Source organism: Balaenoptera acutorostrata, chromosome 1 (assembly GCF_949987535.1).
Source record: "Balaenoptera acutorostrata chromosome 1, mBalAcu1.1, whole genome shotgun sequence".
Taxonomy (NCBI): Eukaryota; Metazoa; Chordata; class Mammalia; order Artiodactyla; family Balaenopteridae; genus Balaenoptera; species Balaenoptera acutorostrata.
The window spans coordinates 196,622,631-196,642,978 of record NC_080064.1 but is presented as its reverse complement, the minus strand read 5'-3'; the positions used below and the strand labels follow the sequence as shown (position 1 = coordinate 196,642,978).

Below are 20,348 nucleotides of genomic sequence, written 5' to 3'. Positions count from 1 at the left end.
GACTCCCCCTCAACCAGACGGGCCGAGAGGAAGACTAGACTCCCAAACAAAACCCGGAATTGTGACTGGAGGTGGACTGAACAGGTGTTAGTCAGCCAAGAACAAATGTCTTTCACACACGTTCCTTGTATTTGAATATTTCAGCACAACTCTCAGTTTAGGACGGTTACGCTGCAGTTTGTGATTCCTGCTCATCTGGTGTGAAACTCCTCCGATTCAAGCTTTGTTCAGCAGTCAAAGTGGAGTCACAATGGCCAGTGTCAACTGCCAGGCTAGTTGTCCTAAAGCGTCGGGTGCAGGACTGAGTGCATCTGTATGGTGAGTTAAGACCATTCCTCTAGATGAGGACTTTGTTTTTTGTTTGTTTAATTTTTATTTTTATTGTATATTGAAGCATAGGTGATTAACAATGTTGTGTTAGTAAGACAAATATATGATATCGATATGCGGAATCTAAAAAGAAAAATGCTACAAATGAACTTATTTACAACACAGGAACAGACTTAGAGAATGAATTTAAGGACATGCCTGGTAACGTCATGGAAACCTTCGCTGGCACAGAGTAACTGCTGGAGATGAGAGGCCCTGGGGCAGCACCTGCCTACCTCCAGGCAGACCCCCCAGAGTCAGACACCGAAGGCTCTCGGCTGGAGGACCCGACCTGACACTGCTGAACGTCCAGGCGCTGCCCGAGGTCCTGTCCCAGCCAAGGGCGAGTCCCGCTCACAGGTGTCCTGAAACCATCACCAACCAGGGACCCTGCTGGTGCTGAGCCGCCTCCTTCCGGACTTCTCCTTGGGGAGGTCGGTACCCTTTCTCTGTTTTCCCTCCTCTTACTAAGCTGTGCTGTGTGCTCATCATGTGCACTAAATCCTGTGACTCCTGAACTGAATACTGGCTCCGTTCTGTGTGTCTCCACTCCCGTGATCCTCACGCAGCCTCACCGCTGGCCTGGTGACAAAACCAGGACACGCTGTCATTATGCTACGTGGTCGCATAGCTTCTATTTAGAGTTATCGTGGCAGAGATGCCAAGAGCCCCCCACGCTGCCTTCTTCCCTCCTTCCAGAGTAGGGAAAGTTTTACCCCGGCACCTGGGTCCCCAGACACACACTACCTCTCCCAGCTCCCTGACAGCAGGTGCAGCCACGTGGCAACGCTCCAGCCAATGAGATGTGAGTACAAGTGATGTGTACAGTTGCTAGGTCTTGTCCTAAAAGTGAGTGTGGGTTAGGCTACTCTTTTCTAATAATATACACACATATTTTAATATAATATACATGTAATTTATTATATATAATTTATACTTCATTATTTATTATATTTTAAAAAATATGTAAACCTGTATTACCAATATTTCAAAGAGCAAGCAATGTTTACCCTGGGGAAGAGAAAACTTAAGAGAGTGGTTTTAAAACCATTTTTAGGGACTTCCCTGGTGGTCCAGTGGTTAAGACTTCGCCTTCCAACGCGGGGGCTGTGGGTTCGATCCCACACCCCCTGCACTGGGGGAGCTAAGCTCCCGCATGCCTTGTGGCCAAAAAACCAAAACATAAAACAGAAGCAATATTGTAACAAATTCAATAAAGACTTTAAAAATGGTCCACGACGTCAAAACCAAAAACTCTTTAAAAAATAAAATAAAATAAAACCGTTTTTAAAGATTTTAGCATATGTTCTTGCTTTCTAACCACTGAAATAAATTTTTCACCTCAACAGAGCATCACGGCATCACAGGAAAAGCCCCCAACTCCTAGCCTAGGCTGCTCCAAGAAGCTGATATTGTCCAACAGGATGGCTGTCCCCTCACTTTCCCTAGACTCCAGGTAGGAATCACTGACTCGGGGTGGGGAGGAGAACACCGTCTCTAAGACTTGAAGTGCTGTCCTGGGAAATGGGGCAGACTGGTTCCTGGTGAGACGACAGTGAAGCTTCATAAAATGTGGCTGAGATTTCCTGCCATTGGAGGTGTTTATAGAGAGTGGATGGTTACCTACCAGGGATGCCGTCGAAGGACCTCACACCTTGCCTTTCCACCTCCACTTGGACTTCACCTTAATTTGAAAAGTGACCCCGTGGCGTATGGCCCTGGGAGACCAGGAGACAGTCTGGCTGCTTTGGAGTCAAAACTGCACCAAAGGGCTTCACTGGTTGGTTTGAAATATTTGGTCTTCTAAACTCTCATTCATTCCTATTAAGACATACAGAAAAAAAAAATTCCAAAGACAAAACAAACAAGAAATCAGAAGATCACCATCTTCGCCAGACCTGTTCCATCCCCCTTGACCAGCATATCACTTGCAATCTACTCTGAAGAATCAAATGTGTAAGGACCAGGGAGCTCAGTACACTCATGAAGTCGGTGATATTTGATTTCTGAGTTTTCCCTTTTTTTTGTACGATCGCCCCATTTCCAGGGACTTTTAGAAAAATCATCACCTTCAAGCTGTAGATGTTTCGCTGACGCCCGCCCTTGGGAAACAAGCTCATGAACTCAGCAAAGCCTGAGAATCTGTGACTGATGAGGTTTAATGTGCTGACTTGTAAAGGGTGTGAGCTCTGGACAAGACAGTTGAACTAAAAGGTACACCTCTTTAATTACAGGATTTACGCCAAAAAATGTCAAAGACAGTGGGTGGGGTTCGTGATCCTGTCTTTGCCTTTAGTAGAGAAAGCCTTCCTGGCAGCTCTTGAATTTTTTTTTTTTTTAACGACCAGTTTGTTTAAGTTAAAGCCAAATAAGGGTCACGCGTTTCATTCAGTTTGTATGTCTCTTCTAAGCCGTGGGTTCCTCCTCTGTTTCAGTCAGGCTCACTTTCTTTCTTTTCCTTGAAATGTATTTGTCATTTTTTCCTGTAAGTTTTTCCACAGTCTGGATCTTGCTAATTGCATGCCACTGATGTTGTTTAAAAGCCTCCTCTGTCTCTTATATTTTCTGTAAATTCATACATCTAGAGGCTCAATCAGATTTAGGTTCAATTTTTTTGGCGTGAATACTGTGTAAGTGGTTTTGCGTACTTCCATCGGGAAGCACGGAATATCTGTCTGTTTCCGTGAGGCTGGGATTGTTCAGAGGCCTCAGGCCCTGCCAGGCTGACTCATAACACTATAAAGTTCTGTCCATTTTTCACCTAATGCTTTTAGCAGCCGTTGGTGATCTTTGCTTACACCCGCTGTTTCATTGGAGGCTGCAGCCCTGTGATATTCTGGATCTATGAGGCCTGTTTCGCTTCTTAGCTGGAATCTCTCTACAAAGGGAAACCATTTCATCAACTAATGGTTACCCTCAGGTACAGTTTGTACAGGAAGGCCAGACAAGCGTTTGATTCTTTTTATTTATAAGTTGTTAGAATGATAGGTTGGTTCCTAAAAGAAAAATATGACTATTTCTTCTACTCACAAAACTTCTGAGGCCAGATGTGTGGGATTTTCTGTCCCATTAAGCAATTCTGACACTAACTACCCAAAGTTAGTGCAGACTGGTTAGGGGCACAGTCCCACAAGACCATCCCCAACTTGAGATGCTAGTTGCAAATCCCGGGTACCTGTACTTCCGACCAACCAGCTATAAATCGGAGATCCCCACAACCCTCTCCTCAGCTTGACCATTTGCTCAGAGAAGTTAGGAAAGCACTTACTATCACCCATTTATTATAAAGGATACAACTCAGGAACAGCCAAAGGGACAAGATGCACAGGAGTGGGGGGAGGGGTGGAGAATCCATGCCCACCACTCCCAGCACTTTGACGCGTTCACCAACCCAGATGCTCTCCAAAACCTGTGGTTTAGGGTTTTTACGGAGGCTTCATTTCTTAGGCGCGACCGATTAAATCATTGGCCATTGGTGATTAAGTCTATCTCCAGCCACTCGCCCCTCCCCCGAGGTCAGTGGGTGGGGCTGAAAGGTCTGACCCTCTAATCACCCCAGCCTCCCCTCAGTCCCATCCTTAGGGTCTTTTCTAAGTCACCTCATTAACATAAACTCAGGTGTGGTTGAAAGAGGCTAGTTATAAATAAGCCAAGAGGCCTCATTTTACCGGATCACTCAAGAAATTCCAAGTGTTTGAGGAGCTCTGTGCCAGGAAGCCAGTGTAGACACCAAAGACATATTTCTTATTATTTCACAGTTCCCTGGCATCCTCCGCGGGTGACTCATGATTCCTTCTTTTCTTTTCTTCTTCTTTTTTTTTGTCATTATGAAATCTATCTACATAAAAGATAAACATAAGCAAGGCTAAGTAAAATGATTTATTACATTCATTTTCCAATTTTTTACATTGTAAAAGGAAATCAATTCCACATCCTACTGTATAACATATTTAAGCTACTACGTTGTCTTAATCTGTTCCAGATGCTCTAACAAAATACCATAGACTGTTGTTCTGTAAACAAAAGAAATTTGTTTCTCATAATTCTGGAGGCTGGGAAGTCCAAGATCAACACCGTGCCAGCAATTCGGTGTCTGGCGAGGGTCCAGTTCCTCATTCATAGACGGTGCCTTCTCACCGTGTCCTCACACGATGGAAGGGGCGAGGAAGCTCTGTGGGGTCTCTTTTATGACGACACTAATCCCATTCACGAGGGCTCCACCCTTATGACCTAAGCATCTCCCCAAAGTCTCACCTCCTAAGACTATCATGTTGGGAGTTAAGATTTCAACAGATGAATTTTGGGAGGACACAAACATTCAGATTATAGCATATGGTTTTTTATTAAAGTAATTGAAAGGTAAACTAAATACTGATTTTTTTACTCACAAGGTGAAAATTATAATTATAGACATACAAATTGATACTTGGCTACTTATAGAAAGCAAGTGAGGTAAAGTTGCAGCAGCCATATTCATAGTGAAATTTTATTTGACTTAGGAAATGTAGCATCTTCATGTTTCTCAAAGTTGAATCCTAATCCAGAAATATTTGTAATGCTTTTTAGGAATAATCCAAGTGGCACACTTATCTAAATCTATTACCTTTCAGAGAAACAAGCTAACCAAGCTCGTGGTGCAAGCTTTTGTACGACCGACTCTTATAAAAAGGAGATACTGGGACTCCCCTAGTGGTGCAGTGGATAAGAATCCGCCTGCCAATGCAGGGGACACGGGTTCAATCTCTGCTCCGGGAAGATCCCACATGCCGTGAAGCAACTAAGCCTGTGCGCCACAACTACTGAGCCTGCGCTCTAGAGCCCGCAAGCCACAACTACTGAAGCCCACATGCCTAGAGCCCGTGCTCCGCAACAAGAGAAGCCACCACAGTGAGAAGCCCCAATGAGGCAACGAAGAGTAGCCCCCGCTCGCCGCAACTAGAGAAAGCCCGTAGGCAGCAACGAAGACCCAACGCAGCCAAAAATAAATAAATAAATAAAAAGGAGATACTCGAGGTGTAGGAACAAGAATGTTTAAGGTGGAGAATATTAGGGGCCAGGAACTCCCTTTGGTTGTTATTTTACCCAATGAGAATCTGCAAACAGCTCCTGTTAGCAGCTCTCTCTACTCTGAGAGCCACCAACTACCTTAAACTGGAAAATAAATTCTTACCGCTTAGTTGGTAACTTGGTAGATGATTACATCCTTGTAAATCATTCAAATATTTTTGATGTGCCAAGGCCTACAAAGGTGTTGGTGACAAAAAGGGGACAATTCAGGGTCTCTACCCTCAAGGAATTACAGCAGGGGAGGCAGACAGGAGACAGGCAGGCAACCTTAGCAAAGGGCTCTGATAAAGCCTCAGTGTGATTCTTTTTCCTCCAAAATAAGCATTACATAATAATCCTGACTGGAAACGTGTATCTTGTATTGGACAGCATTTCTCCGACGCCCCACCCACTGGTCTTTTGCTTAAGCAAAGTCTCCAAGGGGTACACACACAACTGCATCCTCGGCTCTTGACACAAATCTGGGCTGTTATGTAGCAAACACTTCTGACAGCGGGTTCTAGCCCAGCTGTGGGTCTGCCTGCATCGCCATATAAGGGCTTTCCCTTTTCCACCTTAGAATTCAGGGGCAGGTCACAACTGCAAAGATGTAAACGTTTACGTAAGTGGTCACTGAAAACCAGCGTTGGTTTCCAAGCTTTTTTCCATTTTTTTTTTAAGCTCCAGACCCAGTATTTAAATGAAATCACCCCTTGGTAGAAAACTGAAGGCTGCTACCCACATTCCCATTTTCCAGGCGTGTCTGCAGAACTCCGGCTGTTTTTCAGAACACTGACTTCAAGGATAAAAATTCAAACATAAGCAAAAACCTTAAACTTGAAATTTCTTGCAAAGGCTTATGTTCATGCTCTTTAAGAACATATATCTTCTTGCTTCACATAATAATAATAATAATAATAATAATTTCTATTTTATAGTGCTTTTAACTTTCGGAAGTGTTTTTCTATGAATTATAGCAGATTTTGTGGTCTGGTCCCCCCCCACTTTTTAATGTAGTTATTTCTAATTTCATGGCCTATGTCTAAGAAGAAAATTTGATATTATTACTTATTCATGGATTTTTCTCACTGTTTAAGCAATGTAGCCTTTTGACTAAGTAGATCTCTTTTAAGCAAGTATGACTTGAAAGTTATTTTCCTTAAGCCCAGATATCATCTGATACTGATTGATCCACCCATCTGCAAAAAAGAATTAATCAACATATTAACATATGCTATAATAAAGAGAAAATCTCCAATTCTTTAAAATACTTTTATATAATCTTTCAGACTATTTATAATCTATTTTAACACAGTCATTTTAATTCCCACAGTATATTATTATACTGTCAAATTGAAATTTAAGATTTTTCTTTTTTTTTTTTTTTTGCGAAACACTTTTGCTTGTATTTATCACTGTGAAGGGATTACCACCAAATGCTAACTGGTCATGGGGTAAGGGAAGGATGTGCTAAAGTGGATTAAAGTATTAAACCCAATTTGTGAAACCACACTGAATGTATTACCATCACAAATTAAGATTTTTACAGGGCAGAGGTTCTTGGGATGTAGCAAACAATGAAAAGTCAAAAATGGAAAGGCATTCAGCCTGGAATGAATCACCACACAAGATGAGAAAAGTAGAAACACCCACCAGATTTCATTATTTGATGGAAAAAAAAAAAACCACGTTCCTCTATTTTACAATAGAGGACAATTAGAAGATGTAGGAATGGCTTGGGAGAATGGAGCAGTTTTCTTCTGAAGACAGTTATTTAACTTAAGAATGGTCTTAAACCCAAGAACTTCTATACTTAATTCAAAGAAGTTACCTCGCTGAGACAAACCATTTAAACGAATAACTTTCTTTTTTCAACTTTCTTTTTTCTTACGACTAGAAACGCTTGTTCACTGCAGGGGATACAGATGAACAAAAAGATAAAAACCAACATAAGCTCACCCTCCAGGAAGAGCTACTATTAACACTTTAGAAAGCTTTCTTGAGATTCACATACTGTACAATTCACCCATTTTAAGTGTATAATTAAATATTTTAAAATATATGTACTGGGTTGTACAACCATCACCACAATATAATTTTAGAACATTCCATTACCCCAAAAAGAAACCCATTAGCCATCACTTCCCATTTTTCCCTACCACACAGCCCCCCCTACTCAGCCTTAGACAACCACTGATCTGCTTCCTGTCTCTGTAAATTTGCTTATTCTGGACCTTTCATATAAGTGGAATCACAATATGTGGTCTTTTGTGACTGACCTCTTTCACTTAGCTTAATGTTTCCAAGATTCATCCAAATTGTAGCATGTATCAGTACTTAATTTTTTATTGCTGAATAATATTTCAATGTACGGATATGCCACTTTTTAAAAATCCATTTATGATGCACATTGGATTGTTTCCATGTTCTGATTGTCGGGAATAATGCTGCTATGAATATTCCCGTACAAGTTTTTGTTTGAACACCTGTTTTTGAGTCTCTTGGAGTGTAGGAGTAGAATTTCTGGGTTACATGGTGACTCTATGCTTAACATTTTGAGCAACTGCTAGACTGTTTTCCAGAATGGCTGTGTACCACTTTACACTCCCATCAGCAATGTAAGAAGGTTCCAGTTTCTCCATATAACACTTTTTATTGTCTGCCGTTTTTCTCTTTTAAATAGCAATCCTAGTTGGTGTGAAGTGGTATCTCCTTGTGGTTTTGATTTGTATTTCCCGAATAAATAATGGTATTGAGCATTTTTTTCTTACGTTTATTGGCCATTTGTATATCTTCTATGGAGAAATGTCTATTCAAACTGTTTGCCCTTTTAAAAATTGGGTTACTTTCCTTTTTATTGTGGGGTGTCAAACTTCTTTATATACTCTGGATATAAGGCTCTTATCAGATACATGAATTACAAATCATTTCTCCCAATCTGTGAGCTGTCTTTTCACTTTCTTGACATCATTTCTAGCACAAAAGTTTTAAACTGACCTATTTTTTTCTTTTGTCCCTTGTGCTTTTGGTGTCATATCTAAGAAGGTTTTGCCTAACCCAAGGTCATGAAGATGACTCCTGTGTTTTCTTCTAGGAGTTTTAAAATCTTAGCTCTTACATTTGAGTCTATCCATTTTGAGTGAATTTTTGTGTATGTGTGAGGCAGGGACCCACTTTCATTTTTTGCATGTGGATATCTGGTCCCACAACCATTTGCTGAAAAGACTATTCTTTCCCCTATTGAATTTTCTTGGCACCCTTATTGAAAAACAGTTGACCATAAATGTAAGGATTTATTTCTGGACTTTCAATTTTATTCCACTGATCTAAATGTCTACTATTAATATTTGCCACGACTCCTCCCTCTTTTTTTCTGGGTATTTATTAATATTTTTCAAAATCATTGGACCATACTAAATACAGTTTTTAACCTTTTTTTTTTTAAAGAAATCACTAACATCCTCTCATGTCATTAAATATTCAACATAACTTTTAATGGCTGCCTTTTATTCTATTGTACAGATATATACAATATTAATTTAATTCCCTTTTGGTGAATATTTAGGCTGTTCCCACAACAACATTATCATCAAATGAGGTAATAAAAAAATACGCCCAAAATATACCTTATGTGTATCAGTAATTAGTTTATAAGGAAAAAACCTAGAGTGGGAATTGTTATGTAAGAATATTTTTAAGTCCTTGATACATACAAGAGCTTGTGTCCCTCAGTATAGACGGAGTTTACTGTTGTGAAATCTTGACTAATTCTGAATTCACATTTTATCATAGACTTACACAAAGAGAGACATCTCAAAACTAATAGTTTTTGATAGCTTGACTTAAAGTCAAGTAACCAACTCTTCCCCAGGTCTTAAAAATCTCAGTTTAATGTTATTTTCTTCTCCTATATGAAGTACTGATTTGTTTTGCTGCACTAGGTAAACTGTCACTGAAAGTGAATGTTTCAAATGAAGCAGTTGAACGAAACCACCAAGGTTTGTGGCAGGCGTGCTGAAGTTAACCCCACAGTACAAAATCGAAGTTGGATACGATGGGAAAGGAAGACAGAAGATGGCGCACATGTTGGGAGAAAATAGAGAAATTAATAGACTAGTGGTCCCAGTGTGGCTGAAAAATGATCACGGCAGGAAAAGTACAGCAGGGAAAGCTGGGAGGAAGGAAGATTATTGCCAGATAAAAGAATACCTGAATTGCTGCTCGCAATTTGTCCACTGCTGAGAAATTTAGAGTTGCCTTGGAAAAACTTAAGATCTCTTGAGGGGACTTAGCTGGTGGTCCAGTGGTTAAGAACCTGCCTGCCAATGCAAGGGACGCAGGTTCGATCTCTGGTCCGGGAAGATCCGACATGCCGCAGAGCCACTAAGCCTGTGCGCCACAACTACTGAGCCCACATGCCGCAAGTACTGAAGTCCGTGCGCCCTGGAGCCCGTGTGCCACAACTACTGAGCCTGCATGCTGCAACTACTGAAGCTCGCGCGCCTAGAGCCCATGCTCCGCAACAAGAGAAGCCACAATGAGAAGCCCGCGCACTGTGACGAAGAGTAGCTCCTGCTCGCTGCAACTAGAGAAAGCCCGCGCGCAGCAATGAAGACTCAACACAGGCAAAAAATAAATAAATATTTAAAAAAGCAAAAAAAAAGATCTCTTGAGAATATAATGTCCCAGAAACAGGCCTAATCTTGAAAGGGACAGTCCACGCAGCATCTTTCCCTCTGGAAAATGGACACCTACTGGCAGCGGTTTCTAAGTGTTCCAACGGGCATGGCTCTTGTATGACGTCTTCAGAGTATACCAGCTTTGCAGTGTTTAATCTAATGAAAACTGTATGTACCTCCCTTCGCTAAGGTCTACATATGCAGACTTTATAGTGTAGGGGAGCAAAATTTCCACCCCAAAATGTCTCTTTGGGATATGGATTATTTTGAGCTGAAAACAATCAAGGCCAAAAGACGCAGGGAGAAACTCTGACCTTCCCCCAGCTGCCTAAAAGAATCTCGATAGAGGGCCTGTTCCCAAATTAGAGCTATTGCCAGAGATCTCTGCAAAGAATATGGGCCGGGTGTGGTGGGGAAGTCGGCAGGGCCTGGAGGCCAGAGTCCACTCTGTCCCATTGTGTCTGCCGGCTCAGCAAACACTCGCTCACCAAGCATTTGCTTTTCCATCTCCATGTAAATTGCCTTCCACCCCTTTGAGGTCCCAAACCACTACCCCCAACTTCCTCTTTTGTCTTTAGTTGAAGATGGTATTTAAGGTGAGGGTTTTGGCCATTTGGGGGAGTTACTCAGTTTTTGTGGGTCTCTCCCATGAAGACATGTTATGAAATTTTGGTTGATTTTCTCCTGTTAATGTTTCATGTCAACTTAATTCTTAGACCAGCCAGAAGAACCTAGAAGGGTAGAGGGAAATTTCTTCCTCCCTGACAATCGCTCAGTATCAGTCTATTTTTTCTAACCATCCAATGACTTTGTAAGTTCAAGGGTTTTTTTTTAAGATTTTTTTTTTTTTTGATGTGGACGATTTTTAAAGTCTTTATTGAATTTGTTACAATACTGCTTCTGTTTTATGTTTTGGTTTTTTGGCTGCTGGGCATGTGGGATCTTAGCTCCCTGACCAGGGATCGAACCTGCACCCCCTGCATTGGAAGGCAAAGTCTTAACCACTGGACCAGGAGGGAAGTCCCGTAAGTTCAAGTTTTGGGATGAAGTTTTAGATTTGTAACACACACCTAATGTTAACTAGACACCTCCTAATTTGGCATCCCAGAAGCCTCACTGCCAAGAATTTATGTAGTTCTATGAATACATCTGTGCCAGGAGTTTGGGCAGAAGGAATAATATGATTACCAAGATCATTAACTCCATGATGTGTTCAAGATTAGTAGGAAGACCTTTCTAAAATTATTAACAATAAAATATTTATCATGCTATTGTGTGTATTAAATTCATCTCTATAAAAGCTTTAATCTTCCTGCTCTGCTCTGTGGTTAGAATAAAGCAACTCAAGTGTCAACCATGGTTCCTTTTTCACCCTCCACATCCAGTCAACCAGGGAGAGCTAGTAACTCTACTTCTTATGCATCTCTTGATTCCGTCCACTCCTCTGTATCCCCATGGCCTCTACCTGAGTTCGGGCCACCGTCTGCTCTAGCCTGAATGACTACCTCAGCTTCCTCCCTCAGTTTTACCCTCAACAATCTTTTCTCCACATTGCAGCATGAGTGAGAAATAAACCATTGTTGTTGTTGTGTGCCACTGAAACTTGGGGTCACTTGTTACTGCAGCATAACTTGGCCTAAGCAGATGATACCTGACTTCTTTCAGTTCCTTGGATATGCCATACTCTCACTTTGGGCCTTTCCCTCCTCCTCTTTTTCCTGTTTCAATTGTCCCAATTTATCTTTGGCCCTTCAGATCTCAGCTTAGATGTCATTTCCTCTGGAAGGCCTTCTCTTTCTCCCCATGGCTGGTTTGTGTTCCCATCCTACACACTCCTCTGACATTCTGTATGTCCCCTGTCACAGCACTTACTGTGTAATTATCGCCCCACCTCTACTGTAAGACAGAGACTATGTCTTTCTTGTTCATCATCGTATTCCTACGCTTGCCATGTGGTAGGTGCCAGGAATCCCTTGAATGAGTAAATCAATTTTTAGATAAAGATTTTGTCATAGTGTTCATCAGGAAAAGTCACTGAAGGCAGAAAGTAGTTGAGTCCAAGTTGTGGTCTGATTCATTGTGATGATACAAGTGAAAAAAATATCCATGGCAGCCAAATGCTATCAACCTGTGCTTTCCTGTCTTCCCCTCGATGTAAGTTATACGGGTTTCCAAGCCTCCCATACTAAAAGAATAAGGAGTAATATATATATTTATAACTGAATCACTTTGCTGTACACCTGAAACTAACACAACATTGTAAATCAACTATACCCTAATTAAAAAAAAAAAAAGGAGCAGCTATAAACAAATAGGTGTGCGACTGAAGGTCCCCGGAATCAAAGAACGATAGGCATTATTATTTCTGTACATGTCTGAACAGCGCATGAGGATAACATACAGGTCCGCTCACATTCTTGCAGCATTTCCGGTTCTAAGACACAGCCTAAGGCAAACTCTTAGCATGGTTATGCAGGATGTACGCATTCCACAACTCTTGTCTAACTGAGTCACCCTGGATAGTTTCCTGTCCCTCCCTGCCATAAAGCACAATGCACAAGAACAATGCAGTCATCATGCCATCTGTGATTCCCATGTAAACTACCACAGGTAAGGCTTTCCGTGGTCCCACAATTAAAAGACCATCTGAAAACCATGTCGGTGAAGACTTCTTGTGCAGAAAGCAGGAGTCGCAGCTTAGGTTAATTAGACTGTGCTCTGGTGAGACCTAAGAGGAAATCTGACTCTGAGCTCTTTACTAAAGAGCATACGGTGGGGTAGAGCCACGTGTGAGGCCTGAGTGATTCTGAGGTTGACTTATTAACCCCAAAAGATGAAGGGCTGGATGCTTAATAGTAGGCTTCATGTAGCATGCCTAACTCACGTGCAGAAATGAGTTTAACTCACTAGGCTATACATTAAGAATGAAGCATCCCACATGTAAAAATTGCCTAGTTTTTGAAAAAGAAAAACCAGAAGAAAAAGACTGACTAGATTTCTGAAAGTCACAGTAAGAACAGGCATGTATACAGCAAGGGTTCAAATCTTCTATGAGAAAACTGATGAGAGTCAGGCAGGGCAGGGTTATGCGACACGTATTAGCTTGAACTATTTCTGAGGTTTCCAAAGAATTAGAAAGTGCTGGGAATGCTAGAAAGGATGGTTAGAACCAGGTCCCTTGATTGAAAGTTAAGGGGACGTGGTTTTAGGCCCAACGTAAAGAAGAACTTGTGAATGGAGTATAATGGATTTAGGAGACAGACCTGAGCTTCAGTTCCTGCTCTTCCACTACTACCTGTGTGACCTTGGGCAACTTGCTTAATTACCTGTTTCTTCATTAGTGCAATTCGGATAAAATACCTACTTTATAAGATTGTGCTGAGAATTAAACATGATAATGTTTGTAAAATGCTTTGCACAATGCTGGCTAATGAAATGGTAATTATAATCAAGCAGAGATCTCCAATGAAGAACTGGGCTTCCCTGTAAGGTAAGAAGTTCACTGCCTCTAAAAGTACTTAATAAGTCAAGTGGTCATATGCGGTGAAACAGTTCCTCCTGTCTGGGTACGGAGAGTGGCAGGGACCATGATTGGACTCTGGTGAATGCATTCAAATCTAAGATTCTAAGACATACTGATGCTTCAAGTTCTTTGTACACGCTGATTCTAAAATAAAATGGCCCCCAAATACACAAAACTAAAATTGTTGGAACTACAGGGAAAAATGGACAGATCCACCATTTTAATAAGAGATTGACTGACCTATTTTATCTATTAATGGGTGATAGATAGGCACACTGATAGGCAAATCTGAACAAGAGCGTTAGTAAAGATGTAAAAAGTCTGAACTACCAAGCTTGATTTATTTGGTACATATCCCTGCACCTATCTACCTGCTGGTGAAATCAACTTTTCTTCTTTGGTTTAGACTATTTCTAAAAATTGACCATGGACCAGCTCATACAGCAAGCCTCAAGGATCTTTGATTCTCTGGCCACAATGCAACAAATATATATGTACAAAACATAAATATATTTTGAATTAAAAAGTCCTGGGCTTCCCTGGTGGCGCAGTGGTTGGGAGTCTGCCTGCCAATGCAGAGGACACGGGTTCGAGCCCTGGTCTGGGAAGGTCCCACATGCCGCGGAGCAACTAAGCCCGTGAGCCACAACTACTGAGCCTGCGCGTCTGGAGCCTGTGCTCCGCAACGGGAGAGGCCACGACAGTGAGAGGCCCGCGCACCGCGATGAAGAGAGGCCCCCGCTTGCCACAACTGGAGAAAGCCCTCGCACAGAAACGAAGACCCAACACAGCCAAAAATAAATAAATAAATAAATAAATAAATTTATAAAAAGTCCTTAAATAACTCATGGTTTAAAGAAGAAATAATAATGGACATTTTAAAATACCAGAACTGAATAAAAATACTATGTATCAAAACTTGTGGGATGCAGAAAAAGCAGTAATTTGAGGAAAACTTATAGCCTTAGATGCTTACATTAGAAAAATAGAAAGATTAAAGATGAATATGCTAAACTCATTAACTGAAAAATAGAATAATCTGAAGACAGTAGTAGAGAGAGAAAAAACATAAATCAGTGAAACGGAAAACAAACTTGCAGTAAAGAGGATCAACAAGGTCAAAAGTTGATTCTTGGAAAATGTACAATGAGACAAACTTTCTGGTGAGATGGATTAAGAAAAATAATGAGAGAAAGATCAAGTCAGTATTAATGAAAAAGAGACATAATATTATATATAAAACATACTTTAAAAAGATAAAATGAAGAACTTTCTGAAAGTAAATATGAAACAGTTGAAAAGAACATTAAAACATATAACTTAGCAACACTGACCCAAGAATTCCTTAAGAAAGGGTGAATAGTTCTATGACTGTGAAAAACAATAAATCTAAAGGTAAAAATCTTTCTACCCACACGAAAAAAACTCGACACCCAGATAATTTATAGGGAGTTCTGCTAAACTTTCAGCAGACAGGTCATTTCAATATTATATAATTTATTCCAGAGAATAATGGAGGAAAAAAAAGAAATATTCCCCAATTCATTCTTTGATGCCTGTAAAACCATGGATAGTGTGAGAAAGGAAAATTACAGATAAATTTTACTTGTAAACATAAACTTAAAAATCCTAAACAAAATGTTAACATAAAATATCAGATATATAAAATATATTATGGCCAAATTAGGCTTATTTCAGGAACGCAAAGGTCTTTAACATTTGAAAAACCTTTAAATTATAAATATAATTCTTCATATTGCTAGATAAGGGGGAAATGCTTTTGCTGATCTCAACAGATTAAAAAAGAGAGGAAAAAAGCATTTGATAAAATCCAATACTCTTTCATGGTGAAACTTTTAGCAAATTCAGAATGAAACAGAACTTCCTTAACTTGATAAAGGGTATTTGAAAAGCCTGCAACACACATCATTCCTAATGAGGAAACATGTGAATTAGAGTATTTTAAAACCAGGAACTAGACAAGAATGTCTGCTATCATCACATGCATTCAACCCTGTGCTGGAGATGGTAGCCAGCATGATAAGGTAAGAGAAAGAAAAGGAAAGGAAAAACAAAACTGTCATTACTTAAGATGTGACCCTCTAAATAGAAAACTAAAAATAATCTACATATTATTGGAAATATGAAGAGCATTTAGCAAGGTGGCTAAAATATCAATATATGAAAATCAATTTCATTTTTATAAACCAGCAAATAATTCAAAAACATAAGTTTAAGGACTTCCCTGGTGGCGCAGTGGTTGAGAATCTGCCTGCCAATGCAGGGGACAGGGGTTTGATCCCTGGTCCGGGAAGATCCCACATGCCGCAGAGCAACTAAGCCATGCGCCACAACTACTGAGCCTGCGCTCTAGGGCCCGCGTGCCACAACTAGTGAGTCCATGTGCCACAACTACTGAAGCCCGCATGCCTAGAGCCCATGCTCTGCAATGAGAAGCCACCACAATGAGAACTAAGAGTAGCCTCCGCTCGTCACAACTAGAGAAAGCCCGCACGCAGCAACAAAGACCCAACGCAGCCAAAAAAATAAATAAATAAAAAGTCACCAAAAAGTCTTATTAAAAAAACCCAAAAACATAAGTTTAAGAAACCATTTATGATAATAACATAAACTGTAATGAATCTAGAATAAATCTGACCAAAGATGAGCAAGTATCTCTAGAGAAAATTAGATATTCTATAGAAATCATTAAAGAAAACCTAAATAACTAGAGATATATAGCAAAATATTACTATAGGAATTTCAATCCTCCCCCCAAATTGACCTACAGAGTTAATGCATTTCCAATCATAATCACATCAGGACTTTTTTGTGGAAATTGACAAGTTGATCCTAAAATGTATATGCAAGAAAAAAGGGCCAAGAATAGCCAAAACAATCCTGAAGCAAACTTGCTCAACCGGACGGCAAAATGTATAAAGCTACAGTAATTAAGGCAGAAGGGTACTGGCACAGGGACAGAAAACTAGGAAGAGAATAGTGAGTCCAGAAACAGACGTTCACGCTCTGGAGCCTTGATATATGACCAGAGATAGTACCGCAGGTCACTGGAGAAAGGATTCTAGTCAATGTATGGTGTTTGGACAATTGGCTGGCTATCTGGAAAACAGGAAAGGAAAGGAAATGGATCCCTACTTCACACCAGACAAAACCCAATTCCATATGGATTAATGATTTAAATGTAGAAGGCAAAACTTTAAAACTTTCCCCCAAAATTCTAAGAAATACCTTTCAGATGGCAGGGTAGACAAGGATTTTTTTTCTCTTTGATAGACTTTATTTTCTAGAGCAGCTTCAGGTTCACAGCAAAACTGAGGAGGTACAGAGATGCCCCATTTACCTGCTGCCCCTACACAGGCCCAGGCCCCCCGTTATCAACGCCCCCCCCCACCAGATGGCATGTTTGCTTCAACGAACCTACAGACATGCATCGTCATCACCCAGAGGCCATGGTTCACATTAGGGTTCACTCCAGTTGTTGTACATTCCACGGGTTTGGAACATGTGTACCCCACGACAGTGTCACACAGAATAGTTTCACTGCCCTAAATATTCCCTGCGCTTTGCCCATTCATCCCTCCCTCCCCTCAACCCCTGGCAAGACCAGGACTTTTTTAAGACATCAGAGTTTGCTAATTACAAAGGAAAGGATAGACATTTAACTACGCTAAACTTAATATTTATCTAAAGATAGTACAGAAACAAAGAAAGTGAAAAGATCTTGGACTGGCCCTTGACCCGGTGGGGCCGGGTATCGTTCTAAAGCAGCGCTCCCCAACCTTCTTGGCACCAGGGACCGGTTTCGTGGAAGACAATTTTTCCACGGACGGGGGTTGGTGGGGGGGGTAGTGGGGAGATATGGTTCAGGCGGTAACGCCAGCCATGGGGAGCTGCAGATGCCGCTTCGCTCGCTCACCCGCCGCTCACCTCCTGCTGTGTGGCCCGGGGGTTGGGGACCCCTGGTCTAAATGACATTATTGGAACAACTGATGAAATTTCAATGTGGACTGTATATTAGACATTAGTATCATATCAGTGCTAAACTACCTACATTTGAAAATTGTTCTGTGCCAACATAAGGAAACATCATTGTTTTCAGAGGTGCACGCTGCAACTTACTCTCAAATGGTTCAGCAAAAAATAATTTATATGTTGTCTCTCTCACACACAAATACAGCAAACTGTGAATCTATGTGAAGGGTATACAGGAGTTCATTGTATTAGTCCTGAAACTTTGCTGTAAGTTTGATATTATTTTTTTCAAAATAATAAGTCAAAATTTTAAAATATATTTGAAAACACATGCTATAAACAGGGAGAAAATATTTGCAACACATACAATTGACAGAAGATTGGTGTCCAGAATATTTTTTAAAATAAAAACGCTTAGAAGAGGAAAAGAAACATGAACAATCAGCACATGAAAAAATGTTCGACATTATCAGTAATTAGAGAATGCAAATTAAGACCATAATCTTGTACCAACTTACTCTCAGTAGACTAGCAAAAGTTAAGAAGTTTGACCAAAACAATGATTGGAAAGAATGTGGAATAACAGGAAAGGGCTGATCCGTGCTGGTGGCAGTATAGATTGGTACCAGCACTTTGAAAACATTTTGGCATCATCGTGTAAAGCTGCATACCCCATCCCTCTGACCCAGTCCTGCTACTCCTAGGTTCAAATGGGACAAGTTCAAGAGGTGTGCACAGGAAGGCCCTTGCCAGCCTTGTATCACCGGGGCAGGCTCAGGTTTTGTCCGGCATGAGCTTATGTAATTGGAGATAAATCACATCAAATTGCAAATGTGACAAAACCCAGGAAAGTACCATATTAGTTTTTAAATTAACTGTCTCACACACCTCTATACCCTTTTCCTTCATTCTTTTGGCTGCATATGCTTAATCCCCTCTTTATATGACAATGATTTCCATAATATCATTTTCCATAGAGAAAATGAGAAGATTGCCCTTCTTCTAACATAGTTTACTGAACATTTTTTATTATTAATATTTGGGATGTAGAAAACATGTGTCTTCACATCCAGACAGACTCACTGTAGTTCTGTTATAGGGTTGTGACCTACAAACTCAGGGAATCTGACAAATTTTACTTTGTGTGATTCTCATCATTAAAGAAAACATGTAAAGTGCATTTATAAACATATAAGCATGACTACAATCCTGACAGGAGAGAACTTCCAGGTCAGAACTGGATCCTCCACTTACAATTTTACACATCTGAGTTTTTTCAGATTAGCTTCCAGCTCCCTACATTTCAGACTAGGTTTCTGCCCCAACACACACATACGTCAGGTGCTGGATGCTGTGAGACATTCCTATTCTGATATGACCAACTGTTCATGCACCTTCCTACCCTGGGGCGAAAAGCAAGACATTAAAGACTGCAAACCTCACACATACTCTCCACTGAACTCAAACGCGCATCCCTGATGCAACCCACCTTGGCTCAACCCCAAATGCCTGCAGCCATGCATCACCCAAGCTGAAAAGGGCTGAAGGAAGGGGGCGCGGGAATGTAAAGAGAAAGTGGTCCTCTTCCATCGTGGTTTAAATGTCTTCCTTCTGTAGATTTTACAAAAACATATGACCATGGGAACACACTGCCAAGACTCCTCTTTCGGGTCGATGGGAGAGACCCATGGGAGGGGCCCTGAAACTCCAATTTCATTAGCTTCATGGTCAGTTTGCCTCCAATAATAACAAAATACTGGAGACAAGTGTCCACAGAAAAATGGATAAACAACTGGACATAAACGACTTCACAGAAACGCAATGTTACAGCAGTGAAAATAAATGTTCTACAGCTTGCTTACACTTAACAACTTGGGTGAATCAAACAAACGTTCAACGATAAAAGCAAATCCCACAAGACTGTGTATCATTTGTATAAAGCTCAAAAAGAGAAAAGTCAAACAATATATCCTTTGGGAATGCCTCCACATATAATAAAACGACTAAGAATGTCAAGGAGAGACAAAGTTCAGGACAGTGGTGGTCGAGGGAAGAAGCAAGAGGTAGAACCCGGGAAGCGCCCGTATATATGCTCCACGTGGATAATGTGGAGTCACAGACTTCCGTTTTCTCAGTGTGCTTTAAAACTTACATATTTGCCCAACATGTGATTTCGTGTGCATCCAGTATTAGCCTGAAAGTGCTGAAGTCCTGGAGCCCCGCGTCCCTCCTTCCGGTCCCGCGCTTTCCCCATCACTTCACTGCCAGCGGCTCGGGACCAGCTCCAGCGAAGTGCGACCCCCTGGGACCCACCCGGCACGTGACTGTGTGACTGTCCCCGCCGTCGGGTGGGACGGGTGGAAAGGTCCTGAGTATCTCACGTGCACACTAAACCTGCTCCGTTAATTCCAGTTATTCGCCGACTAGAAGCAGATCAGGGTTTGAGGCCCACGGGGTCTCACCCGCTCCCCGCAACACCCCCCCTACCCCCGCCTCCAAGCTTGCCGACCACCCACTCCCACCCCCGTCCCCGCCCCTTTCCCGGCGCCTTGACTCTTTTCCTCCAGCCCCGCCCACTCGATTACGCGAATTTTTCCAAGAGGATCCCCACGCCTGCCCCTCCCCACGGAACCCGCCCGCTCCAGCCAGTCTCCGGGATTTACAACCGGCCGGAAGCCGGGAAGGGGGCATGGAAAACGCGCGGAACCGCCCGGAACCGCCCCCTCCCTTCCGGCCTC

The 20,348-nt window shown here is 41.4% G+C and overlaps 1 long non-coding RNA gene across 1 annotated transcript; it reads right to left on the bottom strand.

The window, feature by feature from the left end:
• Positions 1 to 561: 561 nt before the first annotated feature.
• On the bottom strand, positions 562 to 20,048 carry LOC130704656 (uncharacterized). The gene is made up of 3 exons (XR_009005100.1): positions 19,763 to 20,048; positions 4,038 to 4,207; positions 562 to 2,190 (listed from the first exon to the last, which is right to left on the bottom strand). It is a non-coding gene; the product is annotated as an uncharacterized LOC130704656 (long non-coding RNA).
• Between the last annotated feature and the right edge of the window lie 300 nt (positions 20,049 to 20,348).